The following is a 25,445-nucleotide window of genomic DNA, read 5'->3' as shown; positions in this document are numbered from 1 at the left end:
AGCAGGGGTCACCCAAACTTTCTCGGTCAAGGGCCAGGTCAACATACTTCAGACTGATGGGGGGCCGAAACATACATAAAATGATGTTGAAAAACATTACATTGAATCTAGGTATTGATTCCCCCCAATCCTGCCCGGAGGAGAACTCCCAGCAGCCATTCTGTCATACATACCAAAGAATGTCTTTGTGCACCAGACACTGAAGCATACCCAGATGACAACCTGTTTTCCAGTTGGACAGCAGTGTCACCTAATGCAGAATTGGAAGCCCGAGAATGACTGCTCGCTGGCTTCTACAGTATGTGGATGTGTGGTGCCGGCACTGCTGTTCTATATGCGTGTAGCGAGACAGACTTAATCGCCAATGAATGTAACAGGGCCTCTTAGTGGTTACCGTCTCCAGTAACACCCTGCCTCCCAAAATCATGCAGACACCAGTCTCAATGCAATATATTTATTCCCCATAGACCAACGTAGACTAATGGGGGTAAGCATTTAGAAAGTATAGCACTAATCAAACACTCAGCAAGATCATAACAGCAAAGTAATATGCTTCACACATTCAAAGTGCATAGAATGTGTATGTCCAAAGTAGCAACCTCTTGCGCCCCTCCAGTGTCACTTTAACCACTTAACGACCAGCTAACGCCGATAGGCGGCGCCTGGTCATTTGTGGTTTTGCATGGAAACGGCCGCTCCCTGCCAGTTCACGGAGGGTGTCTCCGTGAACAGCGTGCGAGCTGCCGATCGCGGCTCGCACATGTAATGTAAACACGCGGGGAAGAAATCCCAGCTATTTACATCAATACGGCGCTGCTACACAGCAGCGCCGTGATGGAGATCGGCGATCCCCGACCTCTGATTGGCCGGGGATCACCGTCATTTGATAGGCTGAAGCCTATCCTATCCGGCGCAGGACGGATATCCGTCCTGCGCCTCACAGAGGGGAAGATAGAGAGAGGTAAGGGGAGGGAGCGCACAATATCGCTGCGGAGGGGGGCTTTGAGGAGCCACAGGCAGCCGGCGGCGATCAGACCCCCCTGCAGGGCATCCCCCTAGTGGGGAAAAAAGGGGGGAAGTCTGATCGCCCTGCCTTTTACCTGATCGGTGCTGTGGGCTGGAGAGCCCGTGCAGCACCAATTATTAAAAAACTACGTGGTCCTTAAGTGGTTAAAGAAGTGCGCACTAGACTGGCGCAGAACGCACTGCAGCAAAGGGACAAACTTAAAAAACTGCAATAAACACACGGTAGTAACCACTTGCACCCTCCAGTGTCACTTTAAAGAAGTGCACACTACACTGGCGAAATACGCACAACCATAGCAAAGAGGCAAACTTAAAAAAGGGTGCAATCAGCAGCACAATCTTATTTAACTCCTGACTGGCCAGTGGGCTAAAATGCAGTTCTGCACTCGGGGTACCCCTTTAAGGAACGTTATGTGCACAGTTGGGCACCTTGTGAAGAAGCTGCAGCAGAAAGTAGACTCCTGATGCACTCAGCAATAACAGCATAGATGCCAGTGATGTGAGAGGGGACAGGTAAACCAGGCTACACTTCAGAGTGGCAAGCTATGGCAAACAGTCCTGACATACACTCATGGGCGTCCGCAGAAAATTTTCCAGGGGGGGGCAAAAAGTGGGGAGTTAAAAATTTGGGCTGGTGTTGTGTGGCGCGCGTAGCGCGCCAAAAAATGGAGCTACGTCATGCGGCGCGCGTAGCGCGCCGCGCCGAAAAATGGGTGTGGTCATGAACCAGAATGTGGGTGTGGTCGTGGGTGGAGACAAGTTTACATGAACTAAGCAATGGTGGGACATTAGATTAGGACAATGGTGGCGAACCTTTTGGAGGTCGAGTGTCCAAACTGCAAAGTCACTTTACTATCACAAAGTGCCAACAGCAATTTAAACTAAATACAAACGTTTTAACTCATACATGAACATTATGGAAAATTAAGTTGAAAATAAACTGTGAAGATAAACAATTTCATCCATCGTACTCCTGAAAAAAATTATTCATTTTTTTTAGAACCTCCCAGTTTCATTTTCTGTTTTAAAAAGCAGAAAAAGTAGGTTTAATGCTATTGTCTCATATGATGATGATTCAGCTTTTTCCATAGTCTCGCAGTTAGCAATCATGTGACCCCCAACAAGACAAATTCAGCAATCATGAGGCCCCCCCCATCAAGACAAATTCAGCAATCATGAGGCCCCCAACATGACCAACTCAGCAATCATGAGGCCCCCAACAAGACAAATTCAGCAATCATGAGGCCCCCAACAAGACAAATTCAGCAATCATGAGGCCCCCAACAAGACAAATTCAGCAATCTTGAGGCCCCCAACAAATCATGAGGCCCCCAACAAGACAAAGTCAGTAACCATGAGGCCCGCAACAAGACAAATTCAGCAGTCATGAGGCACATAAATAGACAGCTTTTCACATAAATAGGCAGAATGCCCCCTTAATATGTAGACACCTCTCACCTGGCAGCAGTTCCCCAAAATACACTCAATCTGACAGCAGTGGTTCCCCAAAAATAGGTAGCCCCAGGTCTATAGGTGTCCCCAGAATAGGTGGCCAGCGGTATAGATGTCCCCAGAACTGGTAGCCAGGGGTAGAGATGTCCCCAGAACAGGTAGCCAGGGGTATATGTGCCCAGTATATGTAGGCACGGGTATATGTCCCAGTATATGTAGGCAGGGGGTATATGTCCCAGTATATGTAGGCAGGGGTATATGTCCCAGACAGTATATGTAGGCAGGGGTATATGTAGGCAGGGGTATATGTCCCAGACAGTATATGTAGGCAGGGGTATATGTCCCAGACAGTATATGTAGGCAGGGGTATATGTCCCAGACAGTATATGTAGGCAGGGGTATATGTCCCAGACAGTATATGTAGGCAGGGGTATATGTCCCAGTATATGTAGGCAGGGGTATATGTCCCGGTATATGTAGCCAGGGGGATATGTCCCCAGAAAAAGTGGCCATGTGTGCAGGAGGAGGGGAGCAGCGGAGAGAAGAGGGAGAGCTATGGGCACTCACCTTAGGGGGCTCTCCCTCCCTCTCTCGCTCTCCCCTCCGGAGTCCGGAATGAAGTGTGCAGCGGCTGGCAGCGGTGGGCGGAACTTACCTCCTCTCGTCGCACGCGCCGGATGGATTAGCCGCTACTCTGGCCTGATCCAGACCAGAGTGCGGCACCAGAACTTCCGGCGCAGGAGCGAGAGGAGGTAAGTTCCGCCCACCGCTGCCAGCCGCTGCACACTTCATTCCGGAGGGGACAGCGAGGGAGAGAGAGACCCCTAAGGTGAGGGAAGGGGGGGGAGACGTCCGCCCTTCCCCACTGTGCCCATAGCGCTCTCTCTCTTCTCTGCGTGTTCCCCTCCTGCTGGCTGCACGGGCACGCGGCCAGGGGGGGGCAGCGGGCGGCCAGGCTCGGGCAGATGCCCGGTTTTGCCATATGTGCGGACGCCCATGCATACACTGTCCACAGTTTGTTGTAAGAGGAGTGGTATGACTCCCAAACCTCTCAGCCAGGTTAATGCCGCTCTATCACTGCAAAGATAGTTCCTACCATGAGGTGCAGGGCCAGTCCCTGATAATGGTCACACAGACGGTGTGGAACTCGCAGACCAGAAGTTTTGAGGAGAGAGACTGAGATGCACAATCTTTGTAATCCAGCTGAAATGGTTCCTCCTGAAGTCCACACAGTTTACACAATCCAGACTCCACCAACCTCACAGGTTCACACAATTCTGGTCTGACAGCTGTATCCTTTCACCAAGATTAAGCAGCAAGATTCAGCTCAGAGTGCAGAAATCTGTGTCACAAGAACCCTTCTTCACACTCAACAATCGAATGGGGGGCCAGTCTGATGGATTTAAGCCTGAAATCCAGTCTCAGTAACTCCAGACCTCTCTCCCACGCTCCAGCTACACCAGCCACCCCCCCCCCCCCAGCTCCCAGAAGCCTCTGCTCACTCCAGCCTCTCTTCCAGAATTCTCTGCAGTCTTAAAGGAACTATGCCCTCTAAAGGCAGCAGTATATAACATAACAATAACAGCACATTATATGGTGTTGCATGCGGGCCACATCTAGAAGTTACACATTTTGGGCTCGATTCACAAAGAGGTGCTAACCCAGTTAGAGACTTTAGGCATGATAACCATTGCACCACGCTGGTGAAAAGCCAGTTTAGGCGTGATAAGTTTAGGTGTGATAAGTTTAGGTGTGATAAGTTTAGGCATGATAAGTTTAGATAAGTTTAGATCGCTTGCAAAGTCCCGCACGGAAAGCAGCACCATTAAACTTTATGCAAAGTGCACCAGACTTTGCTAGCGCAAAACTTTTTATCAGCTGTGCACTGCGGTGCTAACCCAGTTGGCGCTTAAACTTATCATGCCTTAACTTATCACGCCTAAATTTATCATGCCTAAACTTATCACACCTAAACTTATCACGCCTAAACTTATCATGCCTAAACTGAGTTTAGGCATGATAAAGGGCTTTTCACCCGCGTGCTAACTGTTAGCACCGCTTTGTGAATCAGACCCTTTGTGTTTGGGGGCCAGTGAAAAAGCCTCCGTAGTTGTATTCGGCCCGCGGGCTTTAGTTTGAGGACCACTGGTATAGAGCCTTACCGTTCCTCTGTCAGGCCTGTCATTACAGCACTGTCTGCCGGTACAGCTTTTCAACCTGCTTGTCCTTGGAACTGCTTGGGGATGCAAGTAGTTCCGAGGTTGAGTGCATTGCTACTGCGCAAGGGCGAGTCAAGACTCAGGCATGCGGAGAGATGTGCACATCCTTGGAACTACTCAGCGTCACGAGTAGTTCCAAAGAGCTATTTGGTCAGACACTGCTGGAATGACAGACTAGATAGATAAATGGGAGACTCTATACTGTCCAAAACCTTTCCTCGAAGGTTTGCTTATCATTATGTACCCCTTGTTTGTTTTCTTACATTGTACAGTGCCACGGAATATGTTGGCGCTTTATAAACAAATAATAATATCAGTTTTCTAAATTATTAACTTGCTGATTTTGAATTGCAAATATCAATTAAGATTAGCAATGGAACAAAAAAAAAAAAAACGGTGTAATGTAAAGAATGAAAATATGTTTTTTGGTTTTAGATCTTCATGGCTTGCCAGACTGGAAGTGTGATAAGGGCATCACTGAAAGTGTTGAAAGCATGAATGGAGATGTAATAAAGGCATGACTGAGGGTGTGATGAAGGCATTATTGGATTTGTGATCGAGCCTTGACTGGATGTGAGATTGAGTCTTGACTGGATGTGAGATTGAGTCTTGACTGGATGTGAGATTGAGTCTTGACTGGATGTGAGACAGAATCTTGACTGGACGTGAGATTGAGTCTTGAATGGAGATGAGATCAAAGTGCTCTTTGAATTCTTTATATTCTAACTGCACCAATTACATAATTATTACACTGCCCATTGCTGTCATCTTTTTAATTGTCCCTTACATTTATTAAGAATGATGTTACTGTTCACAAATTCTTGTAGGAGGTCTGTTTACCCTCAATAGAGCTTCTGCTTCTTCCAATACAGTTCTGTTTTTCATATCTACAAGCAGCTCCTCCTAAAGTCAACATGTGACTTCAAACTGTTTTTTTTCTCCTTTGGTTCACAAATTTAGAAACCTGGGATGAAATCCCCACCTGCTCAGAAGAAAATAAGGGAAAAAATCCGAAGGCTGATTTCACACTGTGAACCAGCGTTAGCGATGTGGTGCGTCACGCCTGTCGCACTGCATTGCACCACCAGAAACAGGCCTTCAGGGAACACCACATTAGTATGCAGTGTTCCCTGTCTGGCCACCATCCAAACAGGAAGTGATGCGGTCACTTCCTGCTTCATGATATTGTAAAAATAAGCTTCGCGCATAGTTGCTGCGACGTCACACCGGCAACTGTTTTAAAATCCATGCGTCTCCATAGACTAACATGACTTCCAGGCCGACATAGACAGCCGCAAGTCGACGCAGAAGCTGTGTGGGAACATAGTTTTGGACCTGCGTCAGGAATGCGGTAAAAACGTCTATTCCATCCATTTTCAAGAATGAAAGTCTCCATAGACTTTCATTGCCCGGCAGTGGAGTGCGGTAGAAATCCCGCACTGCCCTGGTGTGAAAGGGCCTAAAAGGGAACTTGGATCTTTCTCTGACATTCTTTTCTGACTTTGTTCCTGTTCTCCAAATCATGATTATAACCTTAAAGTGAACGAGAGACGAAGCACCCTCATGCATTTCACAATATATATCAGTGGGAACATTAGAGAAAGCACCTACCCTGCTCTCTGTTTCATCCTTCACTGCTCAGCCTGCTTGTTATCAGCCCAGATAAAATCCCAGACTGAACATTCAGTCTGGCTTTGCTCAGAAATCATTATAGCTTAGTCTGTCTTCTCTGAAGTCTTTTCAAGCCCAACCCTGCCCCCTTCTGGCTCTGCTTTTCTGTTCTGTATATTTTCAGCATCACAGAGAGCTGTTATTATGAGATGGGAGGAGCTGCTAATGTAAGAGTATATTGAAAAACATTTTTATTAATCTATATTTGTTAGTCATAAGAGGTTTTTTGAAATGGTGATTCGGTTTTGCACACAGCACACTAAATAATATGCTTTTCTGATGAACTGACTAGATTGTGAGCTCCTCCGAGGGACAGTTAGTGATGAGACAATATACTCTGTACAGCGCTGCGGAAGATGTCGGCGCTCTATAAATACTAAATAATAATAATAACTGTGTTTTGCATGGGGTTTTAGTAAAAAAAAAAACCCCGCAAAAAACGGCACTCCAGGACAGCGAAAATCCCAGGTATAATATTTATTTTATAAACTCTATCGGGGGATATGTTTATTTTGTGCCAAAGCGTTCATCTCTGGTTTCCTTTAAGTCTCGAAGATTTTGAAAAAATGTACATATTTTCAAAGAACAGTACTAACCAGGATTATATGTCGCACAACGATGTTCAAACTAGAATGTATTTTATCTGTTGTCTATAATGTAATCTAATCTACAGTGGAGGAAATAATTATTTGACCCCTCACTGATTTTGTAAGTTTGTCCAATGACAAAGAAATGAAAAGTCTCAGAACAGTATCATTTCAATGGTAGGTTTATTTTAACAGTGGCAGATAGCACATCAAAAGGAAAATCGAAAAAATAACCTTAAATAAAAGATAGCAACTGATTTGCATTTCATTGAGTGAAATAAGTTTTTGAACCCTCTAACAATAAAAGACTTAATACTTAGTGGAAAAACCCTTGTTTGCAAGCACAGAGGTCAAACGTTTCTTGTAATTGATGACCAAGTTTGCACACATTTTAGGAGGAATGTTGGTCCACTCCTCTTTGCAGATCATCTCTAAATCCCTAAGGTTTCGAGGCTGTCTCTGTGCAACTCTGATGTTTCCACCCCCATGCTTGACGGTGGGGACGGTGTTTTGGGGGTCATAGGCAGCATTTTTCTTCCTCCAAACACAGCGAGTTGCGTTAATGCCAAAGAGCTCTATTTTGGTCTCATCAGACCACAGCACCTTCACCCAGTCACTCACAGAATCATTCAGGTGTTCATTGGCAAACTTCAGACGGGCCTGCACATGTGCCTTCTTGAGCAGGGGGACCTTGCGAGCCCTGCAGGATTTTAATCCATTGTGGTGTAATGTGTTTCCAATGGTTTTCTTGGTGACTATGGTCCCTGCTAATTTGAGGTCATTCACTAACTCCTCCCGTGTAGTTCTAGGATGCTTTTTCACCTTTCTCAGAACCATTGACACCCCACGAGGTGAGATCTTGCGTGGAGCCCCAGAGCGAGGTCGATTGATGGTCATTTTGTGCTCCTTCCATTTTCGAACAATCGCACCAACAGTTGTCACCTTCTCTCCCAGCTTCTTGCTAATGGTTTTGTAGCCCATTCCAGCCTTGTGCAGGTCTACAATTTTGTCTCTGACATCCTTGGACAGCTCTTTGGTCTTTCCCATGTTGGAGAGTTTGGAGTCTGCTTGATTGATTGATTCTGTGGACAGGTGTCTTTTATACAGGTGACTAGTTAAGACAGGTGTCCTTAATGAGGGTGACTAATTGAGTAGAAGTGTCTAACCACTATGTGGGAGCCAGAACTCTTAATGGTTGGTAGGGGTTCAAAAACTTATTTCACTCAATGAAATGCAAATCAGTTGCTATCTTTTATTTAAGGTTATTTTTTCGATTTTCCTTTTGATGTGCTATCTGCCACTGTTAAAATAAACCTACCATTGAAATGATACTGTTCTGAGTCTTTTCATTTCTTTGTCATTGGACAAACTTACAAAATCAGTGAGGGGTCAAATAATTATTTCCTCCACTGTATATTAACTATGTCTATGCTCACAGTTGGCTTCATTAGTCCTCTGGGTTGGTAATTTCTGTGGAACTTTTGTACTGTTCAAAATGGTAATTCATTAAAGAAAGAAAAATAAATCATGGATGCAATATTTCTTGTAGGTTCTTTTTGAGTTTCTCTGTCACTGCAATTATATGTAGATTAGTCTATCAATTCTCTTCCCATTTCTTTTATACTAGTGTTTTTTAACCTTGCTGTTGCTTTTGCAAAGAAGCTTCTATGAAGTTTTTGTATTCCTTTATCTCTACCTTTGTCAGGATAGTTATAACCTGGTGGTGGTGTAGTGTTCTGATAACACCCAGCTTGTGTTCCAATGGGTGACGGGCGTCAAACAGGAAATATAGGTCTGGGAAGGTTTATTTCTCATAAACTTCTATGTATGTATAGTCATCCTCTATTGATCTGTAACAGACAGCACAATACCGCTCTTTTTTTGGCTTTATATGGCTTCATATGTGAACTTGATTTTTTTATGTACTGAATTTATGTGTTCAGAAAACATTACAATTCACTTGTTTTGACTGTACTCATTCCTTTACTTCATATGGTGTTACTGAGAGTTCTGTGCACAGAGAGGGATATTGCTTGTTTGGCAGTTGGAAAAAGCTGTTATTTCCTACAATGCAACAAGGTTCACAGAAAGCAAACTGTCAGGGCCTTGGTCATGACATCACACTGTAGGAGTGGTTTCACCACAATATCAGCGATGCATACCCCACAATGATCTATCCAAGAAAAGATAAAGTTTTCTTGTGGTAAAGGGGTTATCAGCTACTGATTGGTTAAAGTTCCGAACTCCAGTGAAAATAATGTGATTAAAAAAGTGCCTAATTTTTATTATACATAATTATGTATAAACGATTTAGTCAGTGTTTGCTCATTGTAAAATCTTTCCTCTCCCTGATTTATATTCTGACATTTATCACATGTTGACATTTTTACTGCTGGCAAGTGATGTCACTGGAAGGAGAGATACTGCTTGCTTTTTTGGCGGTTGGAAACAGCTGTTATTTCCCACAATGCAACAAGGCTCCTACAGTGTGATGTCACTACCTCAGTGCTTTGAGGTGCTGACATCACAACCTGGGGGGGTTTCACCACAAAATCAGCTGTACAGAGCCCCCTGATGATCCGTTCGAGGAAAGGAATAGATTTCTCGTGGGAAAGGGGGTATCAGCTACTGATTAGGATGATGTTAAATCCTTGGTTACGGTTTCTCTTTAACTTGTCCAGTTTACTAGAGTCACTGTAACACGTGCAAACTTTCATTTTTATTGACAGTTTTCTGTTAGTAAAATACCAGGCTGTAAATGTAACGAGTGTCAAACATATAAGGTGTCTTCCATAAAGTATCCACCCATTTCAACAAAAAATGTACATGCTTTGTAGTTCAGATGAGAAGGGAGACTGATGCATGAAAACATGTGTGCGTAGGTAGTGCACTGCGATTTTATCAGTCCTAACACCGGTGGAGTATTGCGTGTTATCCTGTTAGTGTCATACTCCTTACCAGGATAATGTTACCGTAGCAATGTACGTGGTGCTAATAGGGTAGTAGGCATCACTCCCCAGTCCCCTGGAATTAGGACCAGTAAAGTTACCTGCCTTTTGAGCATAGTGCACACAGTTTGGTTGTCACATCATTTTCATTTATATCAGAAGTCTAGCAATATGAAATTGCCTAACTTTCAGGCACCATAAGATACTGTATGAGCTTCGTAGCTGGAGTGACATAAGTTCATCTCTTGGAAAAGCATATACTGTAACTCAGAGCAGGAATAAAAGTTGGTACGGATTTTCATTAGTTGACAATAGATCAATATCTTCACTGTGTAGCTGAATCCAGCACTGTGACAAAATGATCATCTGCTTTATCAAGCTGGAGAATCCGAGAGATGAACCATTTCACCTGTGGAGAGAAAAAGACAGTAAGAACTCTGCTAGGACCAGAAACACATTGATTCACTAAGACAAATAGCATGCCTTATCAAATTTAGCACGCCTTATCATAGTTAACACACCTTATCAGAGTAGCATAGCGAACTTATGCCTGCTAATTGGCAACGACGAGAGCACCACTCGTCCTGCCCTGAGCCCCTGCGGGTTTGTAGCGCTCGCTATGCTACTCTGATAAAGCGTGTTAACTTTGATAAGGCGTGCTAACTTTGATAAGGCATGCTTTTTGTCTTAGTGAATCAAGCCCATTGCATTTACTAAAGCTGGCCATACAATATACAATTATGAATCAATTTTGTTTTTGATCGATATGATGGTCAATATAATATTTATTTTATGACCGACTAAAGACCAACATTGCAGATGAATCTTTCGACCAATTTATTGATCATAATAGCGATTGCATCTGCCTCAATCCACTGTCTGCAAATGTTTGGGAACTAAGGAGAGGGACGGCTGTAGGTCTGAAAAGGAAAGTTTGTACCATTGTTACCTAAAAAATTGGATTTCAGCTGTTCCATGGTTTGGGGCTTCCTTTGTCATATTTTTAATTGCATAATAAATAAATTATTATTATTTATTGTATTTATAAAGCGCCAACATATTACCGTATACATTCAATGATACAAAGGATGACAGACGCAACAAGGTTATACAACATAGGACAATGCTATACAAGGCAAACAGGATACAAGAGACATGATCATGCAATGTTGGGCTGGTTAGGTAGGCCCAGTAATACAAGTACGGGCTGTCACAGGAAAGGAGCACACGATCATGTAGAATACACTAGGGAAGGGAGGACCCTGCTAAAGGCTTATAATAAATAGTTTCAATAGACTTCAGATGGGTTAATTTAGCACCCAAAGCCATTCTGTTGTAGAAAGTGGAGAATGCAGTTAGGCACTGACTGTGATCCTGAAATAAGTAAGGTCCTCTCTGGAAAAAAGGTCAAAAAAGGTAGCATATGATGGGTCACAATGCTATTTGGATTTGATCTTGAAATGCTGTCTCTCTGCTGGTGAGGCATGAGGAGTCATGTGAGGGCAGTGGATGTCAGGATAACATATAGGCCCTACTTTGCTGCATGTCCTGTGCTGGGTTATCAGTGCTTTTTATACATATGTGCAAAGCAGGATCATCCACCAGGCAATCCAGGCAGGTGCTTGGGACCTAGTGTGTGTCAGGACGCCCACCAGCCATCTTCTCTGACCTCTCTCCATCTCTGCATGTGTGTACACATTTATATGTCTCATCTGTACTAGCTAGATCATCCTCCCATCTCAATCTGCACAGCACATTAAATAATAATAACAACAATAACAATCATATTTATTATAGTGAGAAGTGAGAAGTTCTCATAACCTGGTAATTAGTTTCACTGAGGATGGAGAAGGTGGAGCTAGCAAATCACTAGATGATTAACACAGCAGTTGTTTAAATGTATCAGCTACATTGATTTGCTAATGCCAACTTTGGCCTTCTGGGCGGGGCTAGTTAGTTCATCGCCAATTGTTTTCATAATTATCATTATCTCTCGTTCTGTTACCTTTACTAGTGTGATAGTTGCGCTGTAGAAGAAACTGAGAAGAAACAGAGCGATGAAACTGAAAGCTGTGGACCATTGACTGTCCTCATCCTCATTAATTTCTTCACAGAAGAAGAGCACTAGTGTAAGAAAAGTTGGAGGACATTGTTAGACACCCCAAAAAAAAACATCAGTTTTTAAAACAAATGTGTCTTTTTTATATAATGATAACCTCACAGTGGTCTATGTTGGGCACTGATAGGGGATATGAAGACAAAAGAAAAACATCAGTTCCTAAAACAAATTTGTCTTTTTTATGTAATGATAACCTCACATTGGTCTATGTTGGGCACTGATAGGGAATACATTTCAACAGGGAGGTTCTTATCCCCCCCCCCATTCCCTTTAGATCCCTCCTCTTGTTCCCCTCCTCCCCATTCCCGTTAAGCTCGCAAGGGCAGAGCTCTCTCCCCCTTTTGTGTCTATAAAATCACCATACATTTTATTTATCATGTTACTTTCATCACTGTCATTACCAATTCTGTATTTTGTATTCTGTATTTTGAATCATTTTTGTATTTTGTCACGAATTATGTATCTTGTATATTGGTGTACACAATTGTCTGTATTATTATGTACCCCATGTTTGTTTCTTACTTTGTACAGCACCACGGAATATGTTGGCGTTTTATAAATCAATAATAATAATAATTATTCAACTCACTTTTTATCCTAAGTTTTCTCGCTTTTTGAGCAACCAGCAAGCAAGAAAATATTCAGAATAATTTTGACAGTACTATTCCACTTTCCGGTACTTTTTCAATGGTAAATGGATGAAAAGTTATTTTAAACAGAAGATGAAAAATTATCCACTAGGAGAAAACTCAGTATAAAAAGTAAATTGAATAAGGGGTGGAGCCAGCATTGAGCACCAGAGAAATGAGAGAGTGGGGATTCAGGAATGATGCATGGTATGATTTAATCCAGGAAGATTGCTTTGCTCTATACAGTAGATCTTGTGCTGTTATGTTTCATGCTATGCACTTACTACTCTGGCCCTTCTACAGCTTCCATCATGTATTAGTCACAGATTCCTCCAAGACCAAGAGAGGCCAATTAGCAATAGTCAGTGGAGGACAACTAAGTGACCTAGTGACACCTACCGTATATTCCAGCGTATAAGTCGACTGGGCGTATAAGACGCCCCCCCCCAACTTTTCCAGTTCAAATATAGAGTTTGGGATATATTTGCCGTATAAGGCCCCGTTCACACTTGCGGTTGTCTGCGAAACGGACCGGATGACCTGACCGGATCCGGACCGGATCCGGATCGGATCCGTACGGTTCTGATCCGGATCCGATCCGGATCCGGTCAGGTTGCATCAGGTGTTCATCAGGATGCGATCCGGATCCGTTTGGCAAAAGTTACGTAAAAAACAAAAAAAATGTTGGGGTCTGGGAGGTCAGCAGAAGGGGGACCTGTGGAATCAGGCCCTCCGCTGTTTAGCACTCACCTCCACCTCCAACATGCTGCCAACATCTCCAGCTCGTGCTGCTCCACTCCAAAATGCTTGCCCATGTGTCCCCGATCCAATATCGCCGCAACAATCCTCATAGGAAGTGGGGTAGAACATCCGGATTTTTAGCCAGTGTGTTGTGCGCTATCCGGTTCTCATTGATTTGTATTGGCCGGATGGTGCAGTCCGGCTCCGCCCCGGATACGGCTGCCGTAGGAGCCGGACCAAAAAATAGCGCATGTTGGAACGGACGCCGGAGTCCGAATCCGGTCCGGCTCCGGTCCGGACGAAACGGACGCATGTGAACGGTGGCATAGACTTACATTGCTATGCCGTGCGTCCGTTTCGTCCGTTCCGCATGCGGTGCGGCTCCGGCACGGCGATTCCGGATAGCCACCGCTAATGTGAACCGGGCCTAAGACTACCCCTCTTCCAACACACACACCAAATAAAAAAAAAAAAAATCCTATACTGGTGCTATGTATGAACAGATACTGGTGCTGTACTATATGTGGTACCCAGTATATAACAGTGTATAGGCGATTGACTGGTTGGATTGGTCAACTTTCCCTAAGTAGATTGGTCAACTCTCCTTGTCTACCTGTTTATCAAAGCGGTATGGAAAAATAGATTGCGCTGTTCCCATAAAACACGCCTCTTTCACCCTTCTAGCCCACCCTTAAATCCTATTTACCTCCTTCTCTGCCTCTCAGACCTCGCACATGTGCACTTCACTACAGTCAGCAGCGAGATCTAAGAGTCGGTAACAGGATAGGGTGTATCACCTGGCATCAATGACACCCAGCATATAAGATGACCCCTGACTTTTCAGAAGATTTTCAAGGGTTAAAAGTCTTATACGCCAGAATATACAGTATTTATTAGAACTTGGGCTGTAAATAATGAATATTTGAACTTGGGCTGTAAATAATGAATATTGATAAATTTGTCAATTTTTCTGTAAGTCTTTATTAGCCTGTTGAATTGTTTTTTTTGTAACTGACATGGATTTACAGCCAGGTAATATATACTTACTGTTAAGTAAGCTAGCACCTATTCTGTAAGGAGTCCTTGGGCTAGACTCCCTAACATTGCTACTGCCTACAGAGCGTGCCCTAGTGGCTGCAGCTCAAGCGCTTTCAGTCCCTCAGGAGAAAAGCACAAAATAAATGTTATTTGTCTTGTCTTGTAATGCACTGACCAGAGCATTGCTAAATGGGCTTGATTCACAAAGCAGTGATAACTGTTATTACGGTGTGAAAAGTGAAATTTAGCGCGAAAACGGTTATCGGGAAATAAATTTGCATTATCGTGCGAAAATTCACGTTATCACGCGAACGCAAATTTTTGCGTGCGATAACAATTTTTCGCACTAAAGCGCGCGCAAAGCACTTTTTCACTTTTTCACAGCCGTAATAACAGTTATCACGGCTTTGTGAATCAAGCCCAATATGTTTATTTAGACAATGAAAAATATGATTTTGTTTCATCCAGGCATACTAATACCAATAAGGTATCCCATCACCCCAAGTCCATTGGAATTATACAGGATTTTTTAAGAGACCGACTACTCTACATACAGAAAAATGCTCATGGAACAGTTTGGGAGAGTTCCTTCCTGTATTCCTCTTAAGCAATGTGAGTGCTTGCCTGCCTCTGGCCAGTGACATTTAAATAAGAGCACACACACTTCTACTTCTACCTAGACTTCTATCTATGAAATCAGATTGGGCTCATTGTTTGCCTGTTCCTTCCTTTTTTTAAGTATTTTAAATTTACATCAACGTGATAGTCAACTCAGTAACTACATTTTTTTGTTAAATGGATGACAGCCTTTATATTGCTTTCACCTGAGAGTTCATTAACTTTATTCAGTTTGTAGTGGAAGCAGAAATGGTCAGACTAAGGGTCTGTACACACCGCTGCGCTTGTGCTGAATTTTTAAAATCGCATGCAGTTTTTAAATCGCAAAGCCTTCATGATTAAAAGATCTTCGTTTAAAAAATGCATGCAATTTTAAAAGCGCAGCGCAAGCGCAGCAGTGTGTGTCCTTTGTTTCCTGGGTGTTACTACAGCCTCATGAGAGAAGTCACCATCCTTTTAAATGGTGGAGGGAAGACAAGATAAGTGATGGGGATGTGGATAAAGACTATTGGGCTGGTCCCCAAAAGAGTGAACAGGTGTAGTGAGATTCAGTGCTGGAGCATAGAGAGGAGGCCAATGCAAATGCTAGTGAGCTAGTTGGAGTGGAGTGTGATTGGTACATGCCATACATTCTTGATTTACTTTATTAATCTCCCTAGCATTATGATTATTTCCAGATTATAGGTTCTAAAAAGTGGTGCATTTTTTCCACAAGCTTTTAGACCCTAAAAATCATAACGCTAGATAGATCTGTGGGCAGCCCTGCACATTACTCACCTCCCATGGATCTCGGCTCGGGGTTACCGCTCTGAGCTGCAGATATCCAGCCCAAGCCTGACTCGGGATTACTGCAAAGGAGGTTAATAACGTCAAAGATGAAAATGAACTGGTGCACCACAGCTTTGGCTGCATAAATCTTTAATACTCTCTAAACCCCGTATACATGGAGGCACTTCTGTCACACAGCAGGGATTGGTACTCGATCCCTTGAGTAACAGTGCAGTGCTGACACTGTACAGATGCATCATTAGCCTCCAAGCTAGTGAAAAGTCTGTTGCTATGCGGATATTGGGGGAAGAATGAGCAGCTCTCAGCGGGCTGTGTTCAGGTGTCGGGGATCGCTAAAGATCTGACAGACATCGTGCAACCACTGTAAACAAGCTGGATTCCGGCTAGATTCTCTTTATCGGCCGCCAAGGCCAAGTTCAATCCAGCGGGTGTACGTAGCATAACATTTGTGATTTATTCTTTCTCCACTGCTCCTATTTCTTTTTCCCCTTCCAGTTGCTGGCCAGACAATGATTGATCTGGAAGATATCTGACAGATCTTCAGGAATTTCCAGCAGTGTGTGTTTCCACAGAAGTAAATGTGCATTGAAGGTGAGTGAAGTTATGTGCAGTGCACAGCATATTTTATTTGCTCATCCATTGGATGCCTGACATTAACCACCCTGGCGTTCTATTAAGATCGCTAGGGCGGCTGCGGGAGGGTTTTTTTTAAATTAAAAAAAAACTATTTCATGCAGCCAACTGAAAGTTGGCTGCATGAAAGCCCACTAGATGGCGCTCCGGAGGCGTTCTTCTGATCGCCTCCGGCGGCCAAAAGTAACACGGAAGGCCGCAATGAGCAGCCTTCCGTGTTTGGCTTCTCCTGTCGCCGTGGCGACGAGCGGAGTGACGTCATGGACGTCAGCCGACGTCCTGACATCAGCCGCCTCCGATCCAGCCCTTAGCGCTGGCCGGAACTATTTGTTCCGGCTGCGCAGGGCTCAGGCGGCTGGGGGGACCCTCTTTCGCCGCTGCTCGCGGCAGATCGCCGCAGAGCGGCGGCGACCGGGCAGCACACGCGGCTGGCAAAGTGCCGGCTGCGTGTGCTGCTTTTTATTTGAACAAAATCGGCCCAGCAGGGCCTGAGCAGCAGCCATCGGCGGTGATGGACGAGCTGAGCTCGTCCATACCGCTAAGATGGTTAACACAGTTTAGCCCAGGGGTGTCAAACTCAAATACAAAGTGGGCCAAAATTGTACACTGGGACCTAGTTGCGGGCCAACCTCAATGTCTACTGCCCACCTTCCTCCCTGATAAAGTTTCCAGGTATCTAATGCCTCTCAACCCGTATTCAGTTCCCTGGTGTCTAGTGGTCCTCCCGTCCCTATACAGTTCCCTGGTGTCTAGTGGCTGCCACCCTCCCCTATAAAGTTCCCTAAAGTTACCTCTACCTCCCCCATATGGCTCCCCTGGTGTTCTAGGACTTCACCTCCATTAGAGCTTCCCTGTTGGTCTAGAGTGTGCCAAACATAATGCAAAGTGGGGAAACCACTTGAGGGCCAAATTTAATGCCGGAGTTTGACATGTATGGTTTAGCACAAACATCTTGTTTAGTGTGAAGACAAAGAGAACAGTCGAGAGCCCCAAATAATCTATTATTGTTGGTATGCAGTATAGATACTGATAAATTATAAATGTGCTCACAAATGTGGGTTGCCGCCTCAGCCAACCACTTCATGCGCAGATGGGGAGATTAACCTGTCCCCACTCAGGTTAAGATGGACAGTAACACCCATCCACCGGATGGATACACAATTTATCTTTGCAAATACAGAAGTGCCAGGAAGTATAATATATATTCATGGGCGTCCGCAGAAAATTTTCCAGGGGGGGGCAAAAAGTGGAGAGTTAAAAATTTGGGCTGGTGGAGCTACGTCATGCGGCGCGCGTAGCGCGCCGCGCCGAAAAATGGGTGTGGTCATGAACCAGAATGTGGGTGTGGTCGTGGGTGGAGACAAGTTTACATGAACTAAGCAATGGTGGGACATTAGATTAGGACAGTGGTGGCGAACCTTTTGGAGGTCGAGTGTCCAAACTGCAAAGTCACTTTACTATCACAAAGTGCCAACAGCAATTTAAACTAAATACAAACGTTTTAACTCATACATGAACATTATGGAAAATTAAGTTGAAAATAAACTGTGAAGATAAACAATTTCATCCATCGTACTCCTGAAAAAAATTATTCATTTTTTTTAGAACCTCCCAGTTTCATTTTCTGTTTTAAAAAGCAGAAAAAGTAGGTTTAATGCTATTGTCTCATATGATGATGATTCAGCTTTTTCCATAGTCTCGCAGTTAGCAATCATGTGACCCCCAACAAGACAAATTCAGCAATCATGAGGCCCCCCCCCCATCAAGACAAATTCAGCAATCATGAGGCCCCCAACATGACCAACTCAGCAATCATGAGGCCCCCAACAAGACAAATTCAGCAATCATGAGGCCCCCAACAAGACAAATTCAGCAATCATGAGGCCCCCAACAAGACAAATTCAGCAATCTTGAGGCCCCCAACAAATCATGAGGCCCCCAACAAGACAAAGTCAGTAACCATGAGGCCCGCAACAAGACAAATTCAGCAGTCATGAGGCACATAAATAGACAGCTTTTCACATAAATAGGCAGAATGCCCCCTTAATATGTAGACACCTCTCACCTGGCAGCAGTTCCCCAAAATACACTCAATCTGACAGCAGTGGTTCCCCAAAAATAGGTAGCCCCGGGTCTATAGGTGTCCCCAGAATAGGTGGCCAGCGGTATAGATGTCCCCAGAACTGGTAGCCAGGGGTAGAGATGTCCCCAGAACAGGTAGCCAGGGGTATATGTGCCCAGTATATGTAGGCAAGGGTATATGTCCCAGTATATGTAGGCAGGGGGTATATGTCCCAGTATATGTAGCCAGGGGGATATGTCCCAGTATATGTAGGCAGGGGTATATGTCCCAGTATATGTAGCCAGGGGTATATGTCCCAGTATATGTAGGCGGGGGTATATGTCCCAGTATATGTAGGCAGGGGTATATGTCCCAGTATATGTAGGCAAGGGGTATATGTCCCAGTATATGTAGGCAGGTGTATATGTCCCAGTATATGTAGGCAGGGGTATATGTCCCAGTATATGTAGGCAGGGGTATATGTCCCAGTATATGTAGGCAGGGGTATATGTCCCAGACAGTATATGTAGGCAGGGGTATATGTAGGCAGGGGTATATGTCCCAGACAGTATATGTAGGCAGGGGTATATGTCCCAGACAGTATATGTAGGCAGGGGTATATGTCCCAGACAGTATATGTAGGCAGGGGTATATGTCCCAGACAGTATATGTAGGCAGGGGTATATGTCCCAGTATATGTAGGCAGGGGTATATGTCCCAGTATATGTAGGCAGGGGTATATGTCCCAGACAGTATATGTAGGCAGGGGTATATGTCCCAGACAGTATATGTAGGCAGGGGTATATGTAGGCAGGGGTATATGTCCCAGTATATGTAGGCAGGGGTATATGTCCCAGACAGTATATGTAGGCAGGGGTATATGTCCCAGACAGTATATGTAGGCAGGGGTATATGTCCCAGACAGTATATGTAGGCAGGGGTATATGTCCCAGTATATGTAGGCAGGGGTATATGTCCCAGTATATGTAGGCAGGGGTATATGTCCCGGTATATGTAGCCAGGGGGATATGTCCCCAGAAAAAGTGGCCATGTGTGCAGGAGGAGGGGAGCAGCGGAGAGAAGAGGGAGAGCTATGGGCACTCACCTTAGGGGGCTCTCCCTCCCTCTCTCGCTCTCCCCTCCGGAGTCCGGAATGAAGTGTGCAGCGGCTGGCAGCGGTGGGCGGAACTTACCTCCTCTCGTCGCACGCGCCGGATGGATTAGCCGCTACTCTGGCCTGATCCAGACCAGAGTGCGGCACCAGAACTTCCGGCGCAGGAGCGAGAGGAGGTAAGTTCCGCCCACCGCTGCCAGCCGCTGCACACTTCATTCCGGAGGGGACAGCGAGGGAGAGAGAGACCCCTAAGGTGAGGGAAGGGGGGGGAGACGTCCGCCCTTCCCCACTGTGCCCATAGCGCTCTCTCTCTTCTCTGCGTGTTCCCCTCCTGCTGGCTGCACGGGCACGCGGCCAGGGGGGGGCAGCGGGCGGCCAGGCTCGGGCAGATGCCCGGTTTTGCCATATGTGCGGACGCCCATGTATATATTAAAAACAGCTTAAAAATGGGGAGGAATGGTGAACTTACCTCCGTACAGATGACACGACATTAATGTCTCATAAAAAAGATATGGGGCTTGATTCACTAAACTGTGATATTTGAGTTATCACGGTTTAGTGACTCAAGCCCATAATGTTTATTTTTTTACTTCTTTAATTTTGGGAGTAAAGAAATAAACGTTATATGTTTTTTTACGAGACATTACTGTCGTGTCATCTGTGGGGAGGCAAGTCCACCATTCCTCCCCATTTTTAAACTGTTTTTAATATATTTTATACTTCACTGGCGCCTCTGTATTTGTAAAGATAGATGCAGTTTAGAGTGATTACCAGGGGAAAGAAGGTAGGGCGGCACTCATAATGGAGTTGTGGTGGATGTGAGCAGCAGTACGGAGGCTCTCTTGTATGTGGAGGTGTGTCCCCAAGCATTATTTGTGCACAGGCGTGCACTGTGAAACAATAAGTGGAAACGTAAGTACTAGTTTAGTTATAGTCTTCATTATATAATTTAGATATAATGGGGGTTTATCAGATCTGTTTTGAATTTCCTGCCATTGTAGACATTAAAATAAAAAAAGAATAATATAATAAGTGCATAACCACGAAAATGAGATACTAAACGCATGTGGGCTAGTCTCCCCCCTTTCAGTGATGGGGACCAGGTTTCAATAAACTATCTGCATGGCAGTTGTATGTTCTCCGCGTTTTGGAGGTTTCCTCCATGCCCTGCACTTTCCTCCCACATTCCAAAATCATAATTGTAAGTAATTCGATTTCCCTAAAATTGGCACTAGACAATAGCAGGGAAATATAATTGTGGTAGGAATTATACTGGGTGGGAAAAGGTGCCCCAAAATGGGATACAATATTATAGTGAATGGAGGTATGGATAAAGAACAGTCTTACCTTGTAATATGAGGTAACACTGTTCCTTATTCATACCTCCATTCACTATGCTAATGTACCCCATTTTGAGGTGCCTTCTCCCACCCAATACAGTTTTATCCCCATTACAAGAGTTACCCGCTGCAATATTGCATTCAGTTATTCTTTTTTTTTTTTTTGGAGTGCAACCCACTTTGACCCAGCAGAGTCCATGTGGAGACAGTATTCTCCACATGCCGGATATTGTGGCTGCCTATAGCAACCCACGTTTGTAAGTAGTAGCTATTTCTTACACATATCTCATTGCCTAGAAATACTACACTATTGGCACTCCTGGTGCTCTTTTTGTTTCCCTTGTCCCTGGTACCTGGAGTTCAAATCCAGAAGGAATTAAATTGAGAACTTTTTGAGGGGAAGTTAGCACCATGAGTTGTTCATGTAGTAGGTAAAGTGATGTGGAAAATATCAATGCTATATAAATAATAATAATTATAAATCTGCTGGTGCTGTAATTTTATATAAATGTTCCAGTTATGTATGTTTTTTTTAAGGTGGGTGTTATGGTTATGCTGGGTGCGTTGAGTTTGTATCTAGGGAGCCCTTCTTATTTCAATGAGTATTAATGCAACATTTAAAGCCAGAGTGTTCAGAAGGGTTGATACTACTATTAATACTCAAATACTTTGGTCACATAATGAGAATACTGGATTCTTTGGAGAAATCCCTGATGCTTTTAAAACTTGAGGACAAAAGAAGAAGAGGACAGCAACAATGGCAAAGATTGATAGGCACGATAGGTGAAGCTATGAACATGCCTATGCAACAGCTGAAAGGAGCAGCGCTTGACAGACACATCTGGCAGGTAAATGTACATATAGTCTCGAAGAGTTTTGAGTTGACTAAATGAATGAAGGGGAGATGAAAATGATGGGTACTGAGCTGTATTTCAGAGGTGTAGAGTTCATGTCCCTATCAGTGTAGCATCAATGTCAGTGTAGTGTCCATATGAACGTCGTGTTAGTGTCCCTGTTCCCAGTTTACATCTTGTCGATGGTGTGGTCCTTAGTCTCAATCACTTTAGTGCCCCTTTCAGTGTAGTGCCACTGTCCTTTTCAGTCTAGTGTCAGTGTCTCTAACAGGGTACGTTCCCGATCACTGAAGTGTCAGTGTCCCTGTCTGTGTCCCTGCCGATGTAGTTTCTATATAAATGTAGTTCTATTGTCCCTGTTCCCATTTTAGCCTAGGTCTTATAGGTGGAATGTACCCTAGTCCCAATCATCGTAGTTCCTGGAAGTGGTCAAAACAGAGATAAGAATGTTCAACTACACAATTGGGGTATGCTTTGGAAACATTGGGAAAATGTTATTAACTCTTAAAGCACTGTCAGAATTGGATACTTTATAGGGGCAGTGTATCTTTTTTAAACTTTTTGTCATATGAGCCCACTCCCACTTTTGTTTTGGGGTGAAGAGAGCGGGTGGTTGTTTTTGCTCCCCCTGATCCACAACAATGCAGATGACACAGTTATAACTGATTGTCAGTAACCTTTAGTCTAGAGATAAGTAGTTGAACAATGTACTCTACATGTATGTTCTGGAGGCTAATGTAAATGTTTTATTGATACAACTTTCAGAAAACAAGACTGTTAGTGCAAAAACCAAGTAATTTAGATTGCCAGCAGGGGCGCAGCAATAGTGGTTGCAGAGGTTGCGACCACATAGGGGCCCTTTGGGCCAGAGGGGCCCAGAAGGGCCCTCCCTCAACTACAATATTAGCTCTCTATTGGTCCTGTGCTCATAATAATCACTTCTATAGATGCTTTGAATAGTAGTAATCATTAACAAGCTGTTCCCCATCCCCTTCTTGCACCTCTGACACTGTAGCTGCCATTGGCAGTTTTGGTGCGCTGTATCAATTGTTATATATAGAGTGCTTGGGGGGCCCCATTTTAAAACTTGCATCGGGGCTCATAGCTCCTTAGCTATGCCACTGATTGCCAGATATCTTGTGTAGGACTTATCAAAAAGCCCAAGTCCATAAACATAAAAGACTCCCATTGGGCTGTACTTTTAGAGACCTCAGTGTGGTTTGTGTATTTTACTTATTTGGTATCTATGAATAATGCTGCTTTCTTAATTATACTGTATTGCTTTCAGGGTGGTAACTTACACAGCCCAGGCCACCAGACAAATCCGGCAGGCCAATAGTGAGCTCTACAAGTGGCAGTCTTAAGGACATTTCAACTCTTGAGAGTTGCTATATTACAAAACAGTGATGTGGTGTCCCTTGGTACCCATAGAGCTGGGGTTTCTTATTGGAGGCTGCAGTGAGTAATGACCATCACTGTAGTGGCATGAAGTGAGATCACTGAATGTGATTCTGCAAAGAGGAGATGGCTATGCTTTAGGCCAGTGCAGTCTGCTCTGTAGAGGGACACATACAGTATGTGACAACATTAAGAAATCCCAAAAAGGTTTTTTTTTTTTAAATGCTGCTGTCACTTTATTAAATAGGATCTCAAGAAATGTAGCAATAAAGCCTTTATAAAAGTTAATTATGTGATTTTATTGCTGTTAGTGTCCCTGTAAGAGATATATTCCCTCAGTTGCCGTTCCTGGGATCACAAAAGGGTTTAATGACATCTATATGAAAACTGATTCCCCCTAGGGCAGGGCTTCCCAACTCAAGGCCCACCAACAGTGCATTCTTTGTGGAAATCTACAGCAGTAGATAAGCAGCTCTGCTAAGACACTAATTACCTCACTTGTGAATGCTTGTGGTTTCCTGCAAAACAAGTAATGTTGGTGGTACTTGAGGATAGGGTTGGAAAGCCCTGCTCTAGGGACATCAGTTCTTACTCTTCTCCACACTACAAATAATAGTTTATGTGTTGCTGTCTTTCACGATCTTGGAGAGATTTGTCTCTCTCTTGTCTGGACAGGAAATAAGTGACATTGTGAGGGATGGGAGCAAAAAGCAGTTATAAAATCTCACGAGGTTTCAACCCTTTACTGACTATTCAAGACTACATTTGATATTTTCCTAAAATTACGTTAAAAAAATATGGTGGCACCTGCGGGCGTACACTGAGGCCCATATTAATGACAAAGTGCTGTTACTGAGGCCTTTGGACTGGCATAGTGCCGTAATTTGCCTTGTGGTCTGGTTTCACTAGAAAGGGTGTGATCACATGATTACACCTCTTGAAAAAATAAGAATGTATTTACCAGACTTTTTTTTAATGTATGTCATCACAACTTCTTAGCGGCATGGGCATTTGTGAGCACACTAACCTTTTTTTTAATACATTTCTGGAATTCTGCTATAAAATCATAGCAGATTCAGTTATTTGGAAGCAGATGTCCTGATTTCTGATTCTACATAACAGGTGGAATTTGAACATTGCTAAAGGCCTCTTTAAAGAGCACAATGGTGATGTGGCTGGATAGTAGAATGGTTAAGGGCTTTGCCTCTGACACAGTAAACCTGGCTTTGAATCTAAGCTCTTCCTGTTCTGTAAGCCAGCACCTATTTAACTAGGAGTCCTTGGGCTAGACTGCCTACTGAGCACGCCTGAGCACACCCTTGCGACTGCAGCTCAAGAGCTTTGAGTCCGCCAGGAGAGAAGTGCCATATAAATGTTATTTGTCTTGTTTTGTCTACTTGCTGAGGTGACATCAAATTGCAATTATTTTACATTTATGCAGGGCCGGATTTGTACTTTCCAGCCCCCAAGACCTGGTGTCACCAGCCCCCCCCCCCCCCCCCCCCCGCCAACACTATTCTGTCCAAAAACCTTACTAGGAACCACTGATTTGAATGGGGTCCTTTTATTGTGCTGCTCTACCCTCTATTCAACAAAGAAGCAGCACATGCTCCATCCACTCGTGCTCCCTGTAATTTCACGCTTCTGCCAGAATGTGCACAGCAGCCAGTACTGTTCTGGGCATGCATCCTTCAGAAAAGACACTCATGTATGAGAAGCACTTGTCAAGTACCCATACTCATAACACAGCCAGACAGGAGCGGCAATTTATAAGGAGCGCGAGGGGAAAGAGTATGCACTGCTTCTTTGTCCTCTTTGCCCCCAGCAGCAGTCAGAGCCACAAACAGGGAACAGGTAAGTAGCAAACAATAACATCTTGTCAGTATACAGGAAGAAGGCTTAGTAGCAGAAAGCTTTTTTTTAAGTTAGCCAATAAATAAAAAAAACTTTCTGCCTTCACTGATGACTGACACATTACAATACTCTACTGCTACATGTAATTAGAAGGATCCTAAACTACATACTGTACAATGGCATAGATGTTGTCCTTTTAACAGTGACAATTTGGTGAAAACAGAAAGACAGATCCTAAAATGAGTCAGGAAAGAGTTAACTGAAGCAGAGATCACTGCTGCCATAAACATCCCTGGCTAGTAAGAAAAAATAAGTCATATATTTAGGCTTAGATAAGAGAAAGTGACAAATGT

General features: G+C 44.0%; 1 protein-coding gene and 1 gene segment (V, D, J or C); both read right to left on the bottom strand.

The window, feature by feature from the left end:
- Nucleotides 1-25,445, bottom strand: part of LOC137521936 (immunoglobulin mu heavy chain-like) — a 956,922-nt gene that overhangs the window by 19,067 nt on the left and 912,410 nt on the right. The window lies entirely within an intron of this gene.
- The window catches only part of LOC137521952 (Ig alpha chain C region-like), a 328,184-nt gene that overhangs the window by 70,584 nt on the left and 232,155 nt on the right, over nt 1-25,445 (bottom strand).

The sequence above is a fragment of the Hyperolius riggenbachi genome, chromosome 1 (assembly GCF_040937935.1).
Source record: "Hyperolius riggenbachi isolate aHypRig1 chromosome 1, aHypRig1.pri, whole genome shotgun sequence".
NCBI classification, from domain to species: Eukaryota; Metazoa; Chordata; class Amphibia; order Anura; family Hyperoliidae; genus Hyperolius; species Hyperolius riggenbachi.
This window is presented reverse-complemented; position numbering and strand designations above follow the sequence as displayed.